This window comes from Diabrotica virgifera, chromosome 3 (genome assembly GCF_917563875.1).
Source record: "Diabrotica virgifera virgifera chromosome 3, PGI_DIABVI_V3a".
NCBI classification, from domain to species: domain Eukaryota; kingdom Metazoa; phylum Arthropoda; class Insecta; order Coleoptera; family Chrysomelidae; genus Diabrotica; species Diabrotica virgifera.
The window spans coordinates 94,870,994-94,883,817 of record NC_065445.1 but is presented as its reverse complement, the minus strand read 5'-3'; the positions used below and the strand labels follow the sequence as shown (position 1 = coordinate 94,883,817).

Sequence of the window (12,824 nt, the reverse complement as noted above, 5' to 3'; positions counted from 1 at the left end):
GGCAAACGTTAATAGCGTCTATTTCAACGGTCTATTTCAACACAGGCATCAAGAGAGTTATCGCAAATGTTCTGGGTCCGGGGCATAACGTTATCGTGACAACCGACTTTTGAGATTAAAATATAACCTAGAAATTAATGTTGAGGAATACTGTAATTGTTTTTTTATTGAAAAATGAATTTGGATATTGAGCAGGTTGACATGCATTCTAATTTTAATGATTTAACAAACAATAAATATAAATAATCAGTATAAAAATAATATAAAATATCTGAATAACTAATATCCTAACCAGAAAAAGTAGTCTATGGTAGACAAAATAAGAACGCAACATGTTTCTCAACATAGGAAACAAGATGGTTCACAGTTTTTTGTTTATAAAATTTGTATTCTATAAATTATTTTTGTTTCATTCCAAATGTCAAATTAACGTTAACGTTATTACCGTCCCTTATTTCGACCTAAATAGCGGGACACGTTATCTGGCATTAGTATAAAATTCCCTCTGCGCTTGCGTACATGTCAAAATAGCGTATTCCGCTATTAACGTGCGATAAAAATGCCTTTGCGATATCTCTCTATCATATTTCAACTTTATCCTATTTTATTTTAAATTATAATTTACACTAAATTCAGCTGCGTGAAATAAGTAATTACAGCTGTAAACAATAGGCTCAAATTTGGTTGTAATTATTTTTTTTTTCAATAAATTTTCATTTACAGTTTTTTCTTGTAGTGCCTATACGTTTCGGATGTTGGCGACCACCATGGCAGTCTGTACTTTGCACACTGCTGCTTTGAAAATATTTGTAGTGGTTGTGTTGAACCACGTACGTAGATTTTTCAGCCAGGAAATCCTTCGCCTTCCTGGTCCTCGCTTTCCTTCTAGTTTTCCCTGCAAGATTAGTTCAGTCCATATAGACCATCGGCAGCAACCCCTAAAATTACGTTATACCGACCACGAAAATCAACTTTAAGGAATGACCAATTTTGTGACTCTTTATGTTTTCGATATCGCTGAATCTGAATATGAAGTTTATTTTTATCTAGAATTGGTGGAACATGTCCAAAAATCTAATTTTTCAAATTTACCTCGCTGTATCTTTGGTCGCTGTAAATTTTTCCTCTTGAAAATGTTACTGTATGATCTTTGAAGTATTTAGATAACAACGAGCTTTATACAAAATGTTTATACAAATCAAAAGAGTTGATAATTTTTAAACATTTTGTTTTCTGATTTCATTAGTTTCATGTTTACTTAAAAAAGTTAAGTGACAAACTTTTCAGTTTATAATTTTAACCAACACAGTAATAAAACATGATTCATGAAGAAGTTTTTAGGAAAATTATAAGTCAAAATATGCAATAGGGAAAAAGTTATGTGACTTTATAGACGAGGGGCACACCACAAAAACCGCTTATTTCTCGAGATACTGTGTGGTGTGGTGACCACAGTGTGGTGAATGGCTAATTTTGGCCATACTTTATGTTTTTGATGGTGCTGAAAACGAACATTAGGTTTTTTTGAATTTTACATTGAGGAACATTGACAAAATCGCAATTTTACCCTAAAGATAAAAAAGATGAAATCACATTTTTTGCGTTTAATAACTCTGTTACATTTTAATATTTTTTTCTAAAATTTTTATAGTATAAATTTCTTACCTTTCTGAAGACATTGGTACCTGTTTTAATCTTTCTGTCTCGTTATAATAAAAGTTATGAATTGTTTAAAGTGACAGGTGCAGATTCCTGAATCGCAAAGTTTAATCGCAAAAGTTGAGTGACAAAATTTGAAATTTAGCTTTTTAATCAAGTTTATGTTAAAATATAGGGTACAAAGAATAAAACGTTTTATAGAAAAAAAAGTTTTAATTTTAAGAAAAACGTGATTAATTTTTTTTATTTTTAGGGTACAATTGCGATTTTGACAATGTTCCTCCATGTAACATTCAAGCACCATCAAAAACATAAAGTAAGATCAAAATTAGCCATTCGCCACAACGTGGTCAGTATCTCGAGAAAGTAGCGTTTTTTTGGGGGAGTGTCACTCGTCTATAAAGTTACATAACTTTTTTCTTATTGCATATTTTGACTTGAAATTTTCCAGAAAACTTCTTCATGAATTATATTTTATTCCTGTGTTGGTTAAAATTATAAACTAAAAAGTTTGTCACTCAACTTTTTTAAGTAAACATGAAACTAACGAAATCTGACGACAAAATGTTAAAAAATTAACAACTCCTCTTTTAATGTGTTTAAAAGTTTTGGACAAATCTCGTTGTCATCTAAATACTCGAAAGATGATACAGTAAAATTTTCAAAGGGAAGTATTTACAGCAACCAAAGATACAGCGAGGTAATTATGAAAAATCATCAAAATTGATTTTTCGCGTTTTTTGCATAACATTTGATTTTTTAACTGTTCCACCAATTCTAGATAAAAATAAACTTCATATTCAGATTCAGCGACCTCGAAAATGAGTGACCAAATTTGCCATTCACCTATCATGGTCGATTTTTAGATTTCTAAACCTCAAATTAGGGGTGTGCCGCTCGCCTAATATCTCTCGCTGTTTCTCATGATGTGACAGATGTATTCAATTTTGGCTGTTCTTATTGTGGTCAACAGCTCTTTTAGTCTAAGAGCTAGTGAACCCTCCGAGTAACGGTCTTCCTGTAAGGCTAGAAATTTGTATAGTGATAATTCATAGCACACCAAGGCTAAAAACCATGACCTGGCAGGCATCAGCCCTGCACGTGTATCTACCAGGTGAATCGAAAAGTGCATAGTTTAGAGGAAAAATAAACTTTCTCCTGTAAAGTTTAAATTTAAGTATGTGTTTGAGTAAGTCATTTAGAAGAAATGTGTACAATGACAGGCGATTGTGAACAGCATAAGACCGTGCCAGGCGAGCGGAAAGATTAGGGTTTTTTTCTAAAATGATTTTTTTTGCATCGAACAAAGTTTTTTTTAGGTTTTTTGAATCATTCCAAACAGAAAAGGTCTTTGGTGACTTTTCTCTTAGATAGTTTTTGTTATATAAGCGATTAAAAATTTTGCAAATTGTGAAATCGGCCATTTTTAACCCTAAATCGGACATTTAACTAAAAATTTCAATGTTGCCAAGGTAGTTAGATATTCTTAAACATTGATTGATGAAATACCGAAGAGTTTTTTGTAATACAATATCGAAAACCTCTTTGTTTTTAATTGCTAATCAAGCGGGCGCGACACTGTAGTATAAGTGAGGACGTTTGAGTTTGCATAAATTCATTATCTCGAGAATGGGCAAATTTGAAGAGGAATCCTCAGACAGGTCGATTTTTATTTTTAAATTAAAACTTTTGCCATATGTATAATACTAGTAACGTCATCCATCTGGGCGTGATAACGTAATCGATGATTTTTTTTAAATGAGAGTAGGGGTTGTGTGATAGCTCATTTGAAAGGTTATTTAATTCTCTATTCAGTAATATAAACATAATTATTTTTACAGGGTGCACAAAAAAATTTTTTCTTTTGTGTAAATTAATTTAATAAAAAAAATTTTTTGTACACCCTGTATAAATAATTATGTCAATGTTTATATTACTGAATAGAGAATTAAATACCCTTTCAAATGAGCTATCACACAACCCCTACTCTCATTTAAAAAAATCATCGATTACGTCATCACGCCCAGATGGATGACGTCACTACTATTATATATATGCCAAAAAGTCCTAATTTAAAAATAAAAATCGACCTGTCTGAGGATTTCTCTTCAAAGGACCAGGCAACACTCCTTATGAAAAAGTGGTCCCGGTCAAATTTGATGAAAGTTTGGTCAATGATACTTCTTGATGTGTAGATTAAAAGAGTCCATGGCACCTGGGTCTAAATAACTACTATTCTCGAGTTACAGCCTTCTGAAGTTATTGGATTCGAGTGCTCGGTTTACGTTAAGTGCACTAATTTACGGTCAAGTGAACGAAAATATTTATTATTAGAAGAAGAGAAACTCTTGTTCTTCATACATACTTGCGTGTTGTATATGAATTCGTGGTCAAAAATAGTTGGATCGTATTTTAGTCTTCAGAAAACCTCCGAAAAGTCTTCAGAAAACTAAAGAAGTGCGGTACAAAAGGTGCTGCTAGATCGATATAAGCATTATCATGTTTTCATGAATGCTTCTCAGTTATGGAATACCAGCAAAACTACAGTTACGCCTTATCTTTAGAAAACTACTGAACAGTGGCGGATCTAGGGGGGATGGGGTAATTCCACTTGTAACATGTTCCAGAATAATTAAAGAAAAAATTTTTGAAACATAAAAAAATACATTAGTTGACATGAAACTTGTGCCGCATATCAGATATAAGACAGGTAGAGAACATTGACTTGATTTCAATACAAAAAAAAATCAAAGTAAATGGTAGTTTGTAAATGCTAAATATTAATTATAATTGTCTATGGAAAAATCGGGTTTAAATCATCTTCGACTATTCGTATGTTAACATTTTGCTGATTTCGGTTAGATGCATCATATGTCGTGTTAACTAACGACCTATCAGGATACTTAACATTGGGTTGATGTCTTGCAAAGCCTAAAAACCATAACACACTGGTGATATTAGCACAAGTACCTACAGTTCTCGCACCAGATTGACAGGTACAGTACTACCCGTTAATCGGTTCTTCTACAGGCTCATCTTCATCATTATCTTGATCAACCGTATAGGAAATGAATACTTGGTGTTTTGTAGCTTGCCGAAATCTAGAAAGTATTCGAACTCTTATGAATCCCGGTTCATCCATATTCTCATCAATTTGAAACTCTTCATTTTCTCTTATTATTTTATCTTGTATGTAAGATGGTGCCAGTTTAATTTGATATATCCCAATCGTAAGGTCTTTTAGGTAGTCTAAGTCGAAAACAGGAAAGTTAGCAAAATCATGATTATGAAGCTTTCTCCATTGACCATTTCTTGTATTTTATTATACCTAAGTATGAATATTATAGTTGTTATAAAAATAACCCTACAAAATTATTCTCCATAATATTTTGTATTAAAAAGCTCATCATCATTGGCTGTAGAACCCCTGGTGGACCTCGGTCTGTTCGAGAATCAGCTTCCATTCCATTCTATCCTCCGTCTTGGTTTTCCAATTTCGTACTCTTAACACCCGTAACTCATCTTCTCTGGTCGTTAAATCGTACTCTGGGCCATGGGCGCCCTTACCCATGGGCAGTGGGGGCCGTGACCCCCTGGCTTTTCGGGTGCTTTGAATTATATATGGTTATTCGAAGTATACAAAATATAATGTGCAACATCTTCACGTTTGCTAACCCCCTAAAAATTTTTATATGGACGCCCGTGCTCTGGGCTTACGTCTTTTCGTCACACTATCCGCTCTTTGGTTATAAATGTGTTTTGATGGCTCCATCTCGTTCATTTTCGTTAAATAAAGTTATTTCATTAATTCTGGAACATGTTACCGGTGGAACTACCCCTATCCCCCCTAGATCCGCCACTGTTCAGTAGTTTTCTAAAGATAAAGCCGAACTGCAGTTTTGCTGTTATTGCATAACTGAGAAGCATTTATGAAAACATGATAATGCTTATATCGATCTAGCAGCACATTTTATACCGCACTTCTTTAGTTTTCTGAAGACTTTTCGGAGGTTTTCTGAAGACTAAAATACGATCCAACTATTTTTGACCACAAATTCATATACAACACGCAAGTATGTATGCAGAACATGAGTTTCTCTTCTTCTAATAATAAATATTTTCGTTCACTTGACCGTAAATTAGTGCACTTAACGTAAACCGAGCACCCGAATGCAATAACTTCAGAAGGCTGTAACTCGAGAATAGTAGTTATTCAGACCCAGGTGCCATGGACTTTTTTAATCTACACATCAAGAAGTATCATTGACCAAACTTTCATCAAATTTGACCGGGACCACTTTTCCATAAGGAGTGTTGCCTGGTCCTTTGCCCATTCTCGAGATAATGAGTTTATGCAAACTCAAATGTTCTCACTTATACTACAGTGTCGCGCACGCTTGATTAGCAATTAAAAAACAAAGGGGTTTTCGATATTGTATTGCAAAAAACTCTTCGGAATTTCATCAATTAATGTTTAGAGAATATCTACCTACCTTGGCAACATTGAAATTTTTAGTTAAATGTCCGATTTAGGGTTAAAAATGGCCGATTTTGCAATTTTTAAATTTTTAATCGCTTAACATGTCAAAAACTATTAACCTAGGAGAAAAGTCACTAAAGACCTTTTCTGTTTATAATGATTCAAAAAATCTAAAAAAGCTTTGTTTAATGCAAAAAAAAAATAATTTTAGGAAAACCCCTAATCTTTCCCCTCGCCTGACAAGGTCTTATGCTGTTCAGAATCGCCTGTCATTGTACACATTTCTTCTAAATGACTTAATCAAACACATACTTAAATTTAAACTTTACAGGAGAAAGTTTATTTTTCTCCTAAACTATGCACTTTTCGATTCACCTGGTAGATACACGTGCAGGGCTAATGCTTGCCAGGTCATGGTTTTTAGCCTTGGTGTTAGTGATGTTGATTATAGTTACTTTCGAGTATTCGTTACAAATTGTTACTTTTGTATAAAGTAATCAATTACAGTATTCGTTACTTTGATTACTATGATTACTTTTGTTACTTTTGTATTTGTACCGGTAATCATATCTAGAATCGTATGCAGTAGGTAGCTATTTTGTATAGGTATTCCGATATAACAACGACCTTCACCGATCTGTTTAAGGGATAAAAATTATTTGATTACTATGATTACTTTTGTTACTTTTACATTTGAGTACCGGTAATCATATCGAGAATCGTATTTCTCAGTAGGTAGGTATTTTGTATAGGTATTCCGATATAATAACGACCTTCACGAAGTACCAAGTAATCAGAGTAATCAAAGTAGATACAATAGTCGTTACTCGCTCTGTTACGATTGGTACGAAGTAATCAGAGTAATCAAAGTAATCAAAGTAGATATAATAATCGTTACTCGCTCTGATACGATTGGTACGAAGTAACGAAGTAATCAGAGTAATCAAAGTAGATACAGTAGTCGTTACTCGCTCTAATACAATTGGTATGAAGTAACGAAGTAATTAGAGTAATCAAAGTAACGATTTGCCTCTCTGTATAGTAATCGTTACTTTCGGTATTCGTAAGTAACGAGTACTTTGTAACGAATAGTTACTTTTTCAACATCACTACTTGGTGTGCTATGAATTATCACTATACAAATTTCTAGCCTTACATACAGGAAGACCGTTACTCTTAGGGTTCACTAGCTCTTAGACTATTTCTCTTTTTGCATTCTCATCATAACATTTACAGCATTTACAGTCTTGCTGGATTATATTTTAAAGTTGTTTGTATTGGTGTGTATATTTTTTTGTGCCCAGTAGATAAGAATATTGTTTTTAATTGTTTCATTTATGCCCACAAGTTATAAAAAAGTACGGACTGAATATAATATTATTTTATTGACAGATTTTAATAAGATAAACAAATCTCGTATTGTTTCTCTTCTTTTAGATTGCCAAATATTTTTGGTATTTTCTCATACATATTTGTAGTTTTAGCGATGTTATTTTTTTATTTTTTATTATTTTGCTATTAGTTAGATTTTTTTTCTTTTTTGTTGATTAGTTAGTTATTTTTTTTTTTGTTAGACGATTAAAAGAAGGTTTTCTGGCGTTTCTACCTATTTCCTGTTTTACTAATTCTTCTTTTGTCGATGCTTTTAGTTGGTAATTTCAGACTCAGTTGGTTGGTATTATCTTTATAAACTTAAATTCATTTCTAGTTTCCTTAATTCTTATGTATACATATTTTTTTATAGTTTATTCTTTTCATGTATACAAATAACCTATCTATTTTATTTGTCTTATAAGCCAAGAGCACCCATCTTTTGACATAGGTTTCCCCATTTTTCATCACTATCTTGGTCTATTTGCACCCTTCTCGATCCAGGATGTTGTTTTATGTCATCTGACCATTAAGTTGTGCTCCTTCCTTTTGTCGTTTGATATTCTTTGATATCTTACAGTTTGAAATTCAGTATTTATCTTTCCATAGTGTAGAATATATTTATTACTGTGACAGCAGAAAAGCACTAAACTCCATCAAAAACAATGAGATATCCAGACCTGAATTTATAGTGACAGAAATATTACAGAATGGAACACCCAAATTGATGTCCTATCTGAAGGAATTATTTACGAGATATATAAACGAGGAAAAAACCAGGTTAGGTGATAAAATAAACGAAATAGGAAAAGAAAGCAAAAACAGAAATACAAAAGCATTCTATAAGAAAATGATCGAGCAGAACAAAACCTTTAAAAGAAAGATAAAAGTCACAACGGATACAAATGGAAACGTATCAGAAAATGATAAATAATTTAAAGAAATTTGGATTGATTGTTTTAAAGAATTATTGACAGAACAAGAGGACCAAGACCTAAATGAAAACGTGGAAGAAAAATCATGACGATAGGGAACGAACTAGAAAACCAAAGAAAGGTGAAGTTGAGGAAATTATACTTAGTAACAGCAAAGTTAAGGCTCCAGGTACAGACCTAGACGGCATAAATATGTCACAGCTATCAGACTCGGAATTATCATCACTGAAATTATTACTACTACCTTCTTCTTTAAGTGCCGTCTCCTAATCGGAGGTTGGATATCATCATCACTATCTTTACTCTATCTACCGCTGCTCTGAAAAGTTCTATAGAACTGCATTTAAACCAGTCCCTTAAATTCTTCAACCATGACACTCTCCTTCTTCCTATACTCCTTCCGCCTCTTATCTTTCTGTATATTATCAGTCTTAGCATTTCATATCGCTGTCCCCTCATTACGTGTCCCAGATATTGTAACTTTCTTATTTTTATTGTGTTTATTATTTCACATTCTTTGCCCATTTCTCGCAATACTTCCGTGTCCGTTTTTCTCCGTGTCCATGCTATTCTAAGCATCCTTCTGTAACACCACATTTCAAATGATTGTAGTTTATTTATGTGTTCTTGCTTCAATGTCCAGCTTTCAACTCCATACTGCAGTATCGAGAACACGTAGCATCTCAAAGCTCTTACTCTCGGCTCCAATCCAAGGTCTTTCTTGCAGAGAATTATTTTCATTTTTACAAACGCATTTCTTACTATTTCTATCCTGGTCATTATTTATGTTGTTTGATCATTATTATCTGAAATCCAGGTTCCTAGGTATTTGTATTTGTCAACCCTTTCTATCGGTACATTTCCCAAAAGTATGCTTGTTTGTATGTTTGTTTTCTTAGTTATTATCATGTATTTGGTCTTTTTTACGTTCATTTTTAATCCATATTCTTCACAGAAACTGTTTGTCTTGTTTACTATACTACTACCTTACCGAAGATTAGTTATTATTTGATCAAAATCTAAATTTACAGCAGATTCCTTTTCCATAAAAAATTGTTCGAAACGTTTAGCATTATCACATCGTTTTTTCACTCTTCATTTGAAAATCTTTCAAAAATTCATTGCAAGAACGATCAAAAAATTATAAACTTAATATCAACGTTTTTGTTCGCCACTTATTTAGTAAGAGATCTCACACTAACTCTACGGGAATGATAAATGGATGATGACGAGCCAACATAATGACCACTATTACCCAGATCCTGTCAATTTCATACACTTTTAATTTTAACATGTCTTCTGAAAAAAGCATTTTCAAAGTTATTCCTGGTTTGGACAAAGTATTCTTTGAAGTCCCTTTTGGTAAAGGATAGAGAATAGTTATTAGCCATATTGCTAGAACAGATGAGTTTTTTGAATGGGGGCCTACCAACATTTCAGTCAATTCACCTCGGTGATTACCACGAAGATGTGCATGCTGCTGTTTTTGAGGAATGCTTTCAAGAGTTGATATTGAATTGAATTCCAACAGATATTGAATTAACAAAGTACTAAACTCTAAGAATGTACCACAAAAATTTTTTATTAAAAAGTTCAACTTCCGGTATAACCGGAAGTAGCAAATAAATGAAAATATTTTCATTAAATAGATCCCTCTTCAAAACCCCTTCATTCCAATTTTCATGATTCTGTTGCCTTTAGTTCTCGAGATATTTCTAATAGGCCGTTTATCTGCCTCACGCTATATAGTTCTCCCTCAATACCACATAAAGTGTAGTTTTACCATAATATAATAGGGGAGTGCATATAGATTTACACTTCGGAAAAAATCAAACAAGATAAAACTTTTTGTAATTTCATTAAGAAATGTTTAATAAACAACATATCAAAAAGTTCTACTCGAGAAGTGGGTGCTTCATTTTTTTATTAAACAAATGAACTGCGAAAATAGATGTTTTTTTAAGAAACTTCGAAAATATAAATTTTTGAAAAAAACTGACTTGGCCATTAAAAAATTCAGAAAATTTTACAAAAATAAACCTTATATAAAGATTTTTCTAAAATTAAATCTGTAGCTTCTATAATTTTTTATTTATAACGCTAAAGTCACCCTTCTCACAAACATTGGCGCACCGTAATCTAGCATACGGAGAAGTGCGCGGTTGAGTTATTTTAATGTAATTCTTTAACTAATCGATCAAATAAAATTTTACAAATTGAACATGAAACAAGAATAATTAAGCTATCTTAGAGTTATAATAAAAAGAAACAAAATTTATGGGCATAAGTACGGTGTGTTCTGAAAGTGAGACTTACATGAATTTTGTTTAAAAATGCTGTAAAAATGTGTATTACTAAATTTTCAACAGATCTATTACAGTTTTATAGGTATTTTTTAAAGCTCAGGATGTAGTCTTTAAAATGCACTAAATTATTTTACTTTAAAAATGAAATAAACTATTTCTTTTTGAGAAAATTAAAATGTAATACAAAATCCGAAAATTACCAGCTAAAAAAATGTTTATACAAAGTGATCAAAACTTTTTTCTGTAAAACTTATATAAAATACATTTAATAATAAGCTTCAACAATAATAAATGTTCAATAAAAAAAATTTTTTTAGCTCATACAGTATGTCTGCGTAACTTGGAACCTATTGATAACTTTTTTATTATCAGTCTTACGAAAAAAAGTTATTCTTTATAAAATACTGTGCATCGTATATAATCTAAGATGCAACCATCAAATATAAAATTTTATTAATTTTATACGAGGTATGTCAAAAAATATGAATTTCACTCAAGAGTAAAGTACCTTTATATTTCACAATATCAAAAATTGTTATAAAGAAAAGTTGTTTGGAATTAAAAAATATGTTTTAGTATTCAACTACACCCTTCTAATTAAAATATTGTGAATAATAAAGGCACTTGACTCTTAAGTCTTAAGACTTTTTACATACCTCGTATAAAACTGAAAAAGTTTGATATGTGATGGCTGTAGCATAGATTTTAGACCAGGTAGAGCATTTTATGAAGAATAAGTTTTTTTCGTAAAATTCATAACAAAATAGTTACAATAATTGTAATAAAATGATGATGAGTATCCGTAACTTGGGAAAAAATTGAAAAATTTTTTTTGATTAGAATAATGTAATTGTATATTAAAACATAATTTTTAATTTCAAACAACTTTTCATAATAGCATTTTTTGATATTCTGGAATAAAAAGGTACTTTACTCTTTAAAGAAATTCATATTTTTGACATAACTATAAAGCCGATACTTATTTGACATAACTGGCCGATAAAGCTAATGGTAAATTAATTAGCTCCAACAATCGTTTTGTTAATAGTCCAGTGAAATTTTAACAATTTCGGAACTTTCATTATTGTTTTCAAGTATGGCAGGTGGATCCTGTTATAAATGCGAGACATCATGCATCTTTAAGGAATCAAGGAATGACCTATTTGGGTATCCATGTGACATCTGTAAGCGAGTAATTTGTAAAAATTGTTCATCTATATCAGCTACTGAAATCCCAGCAGTGATAATGGTAAATAGAATTGTGCCGTTTTATTGCCCTGACTGTGCTATAAACATTGTCAATTTAACAGATTTGATAAAGAGAATGAGTAATTTGGAACTGGAGATTCAAAAAAATCAGAGAGACAACAAAGATCAATTCTTGAAACTAGAACAACATATTTTAAAATTGGAAATATGCCATAATGATAGCGCCGAAACTGCTGTTAGAAATAACGTGATTACTTCAGACATCGATGCCCTTAAGGAGGATATTATCAACTTAAAGAGTGCAATAGAGGATCTGACCGTAAATGGACTGAATACTGATGTTCCTGCCTCAAGTAGTAACAGCAAAGTTTCCGAGGATTCATTGGTTTCTGAACTCCAAGAACGATCCAGGCGATCAACCAATATCCTACTTTTTAATGTTACCGAATCCAACAATGACATGGAGGCTGCCACAGAAATTCTCAAAAAACTTCACCATGAACCTATTCCTATTCGCTCCGCCACCAGATTTGGCAAAAGGAATAAATTTGGCTGTAGGGCTTTAAAAATCACGGTTCCAAGCAGCTATGATGTTCAAATGGCACTCAAGGGTAGATCCAAATTAAAAGGTAGTGAGATCTTCATATCGAGCGATTTAACTAAACTACAAAGGGAACACGAACTCAAAATTAAGAACGAGCTGAAGACCAGGATCGATAATGGCGAAACTGATCTAAGGATCAAATACTTGAATGGAGTGCCGTCTATAGCTTCAAAAAACTGAAAAATCTAAAACTCAATACTGTTCCTCCCAATGACCACAAAATCAGTGTTTATTACCAAAATGTACGTGGTCTTCGGACA

General features: G+C 32.2%; 1 protein-coding gene across 1 annotated transcript in view; it reads left to right on the top strand.

Moving 5' to 3' along the window:
* Nucleotides 1–12,824, top strand: part of LOC126881206 (transcription elongation factor SPT5) — a 103,437-nt gene that overhangs the window by 25,739 nt on the left and 64,874 nt on the right. The gene's annotated exons all lie outside the window — the stretch shown is intronic.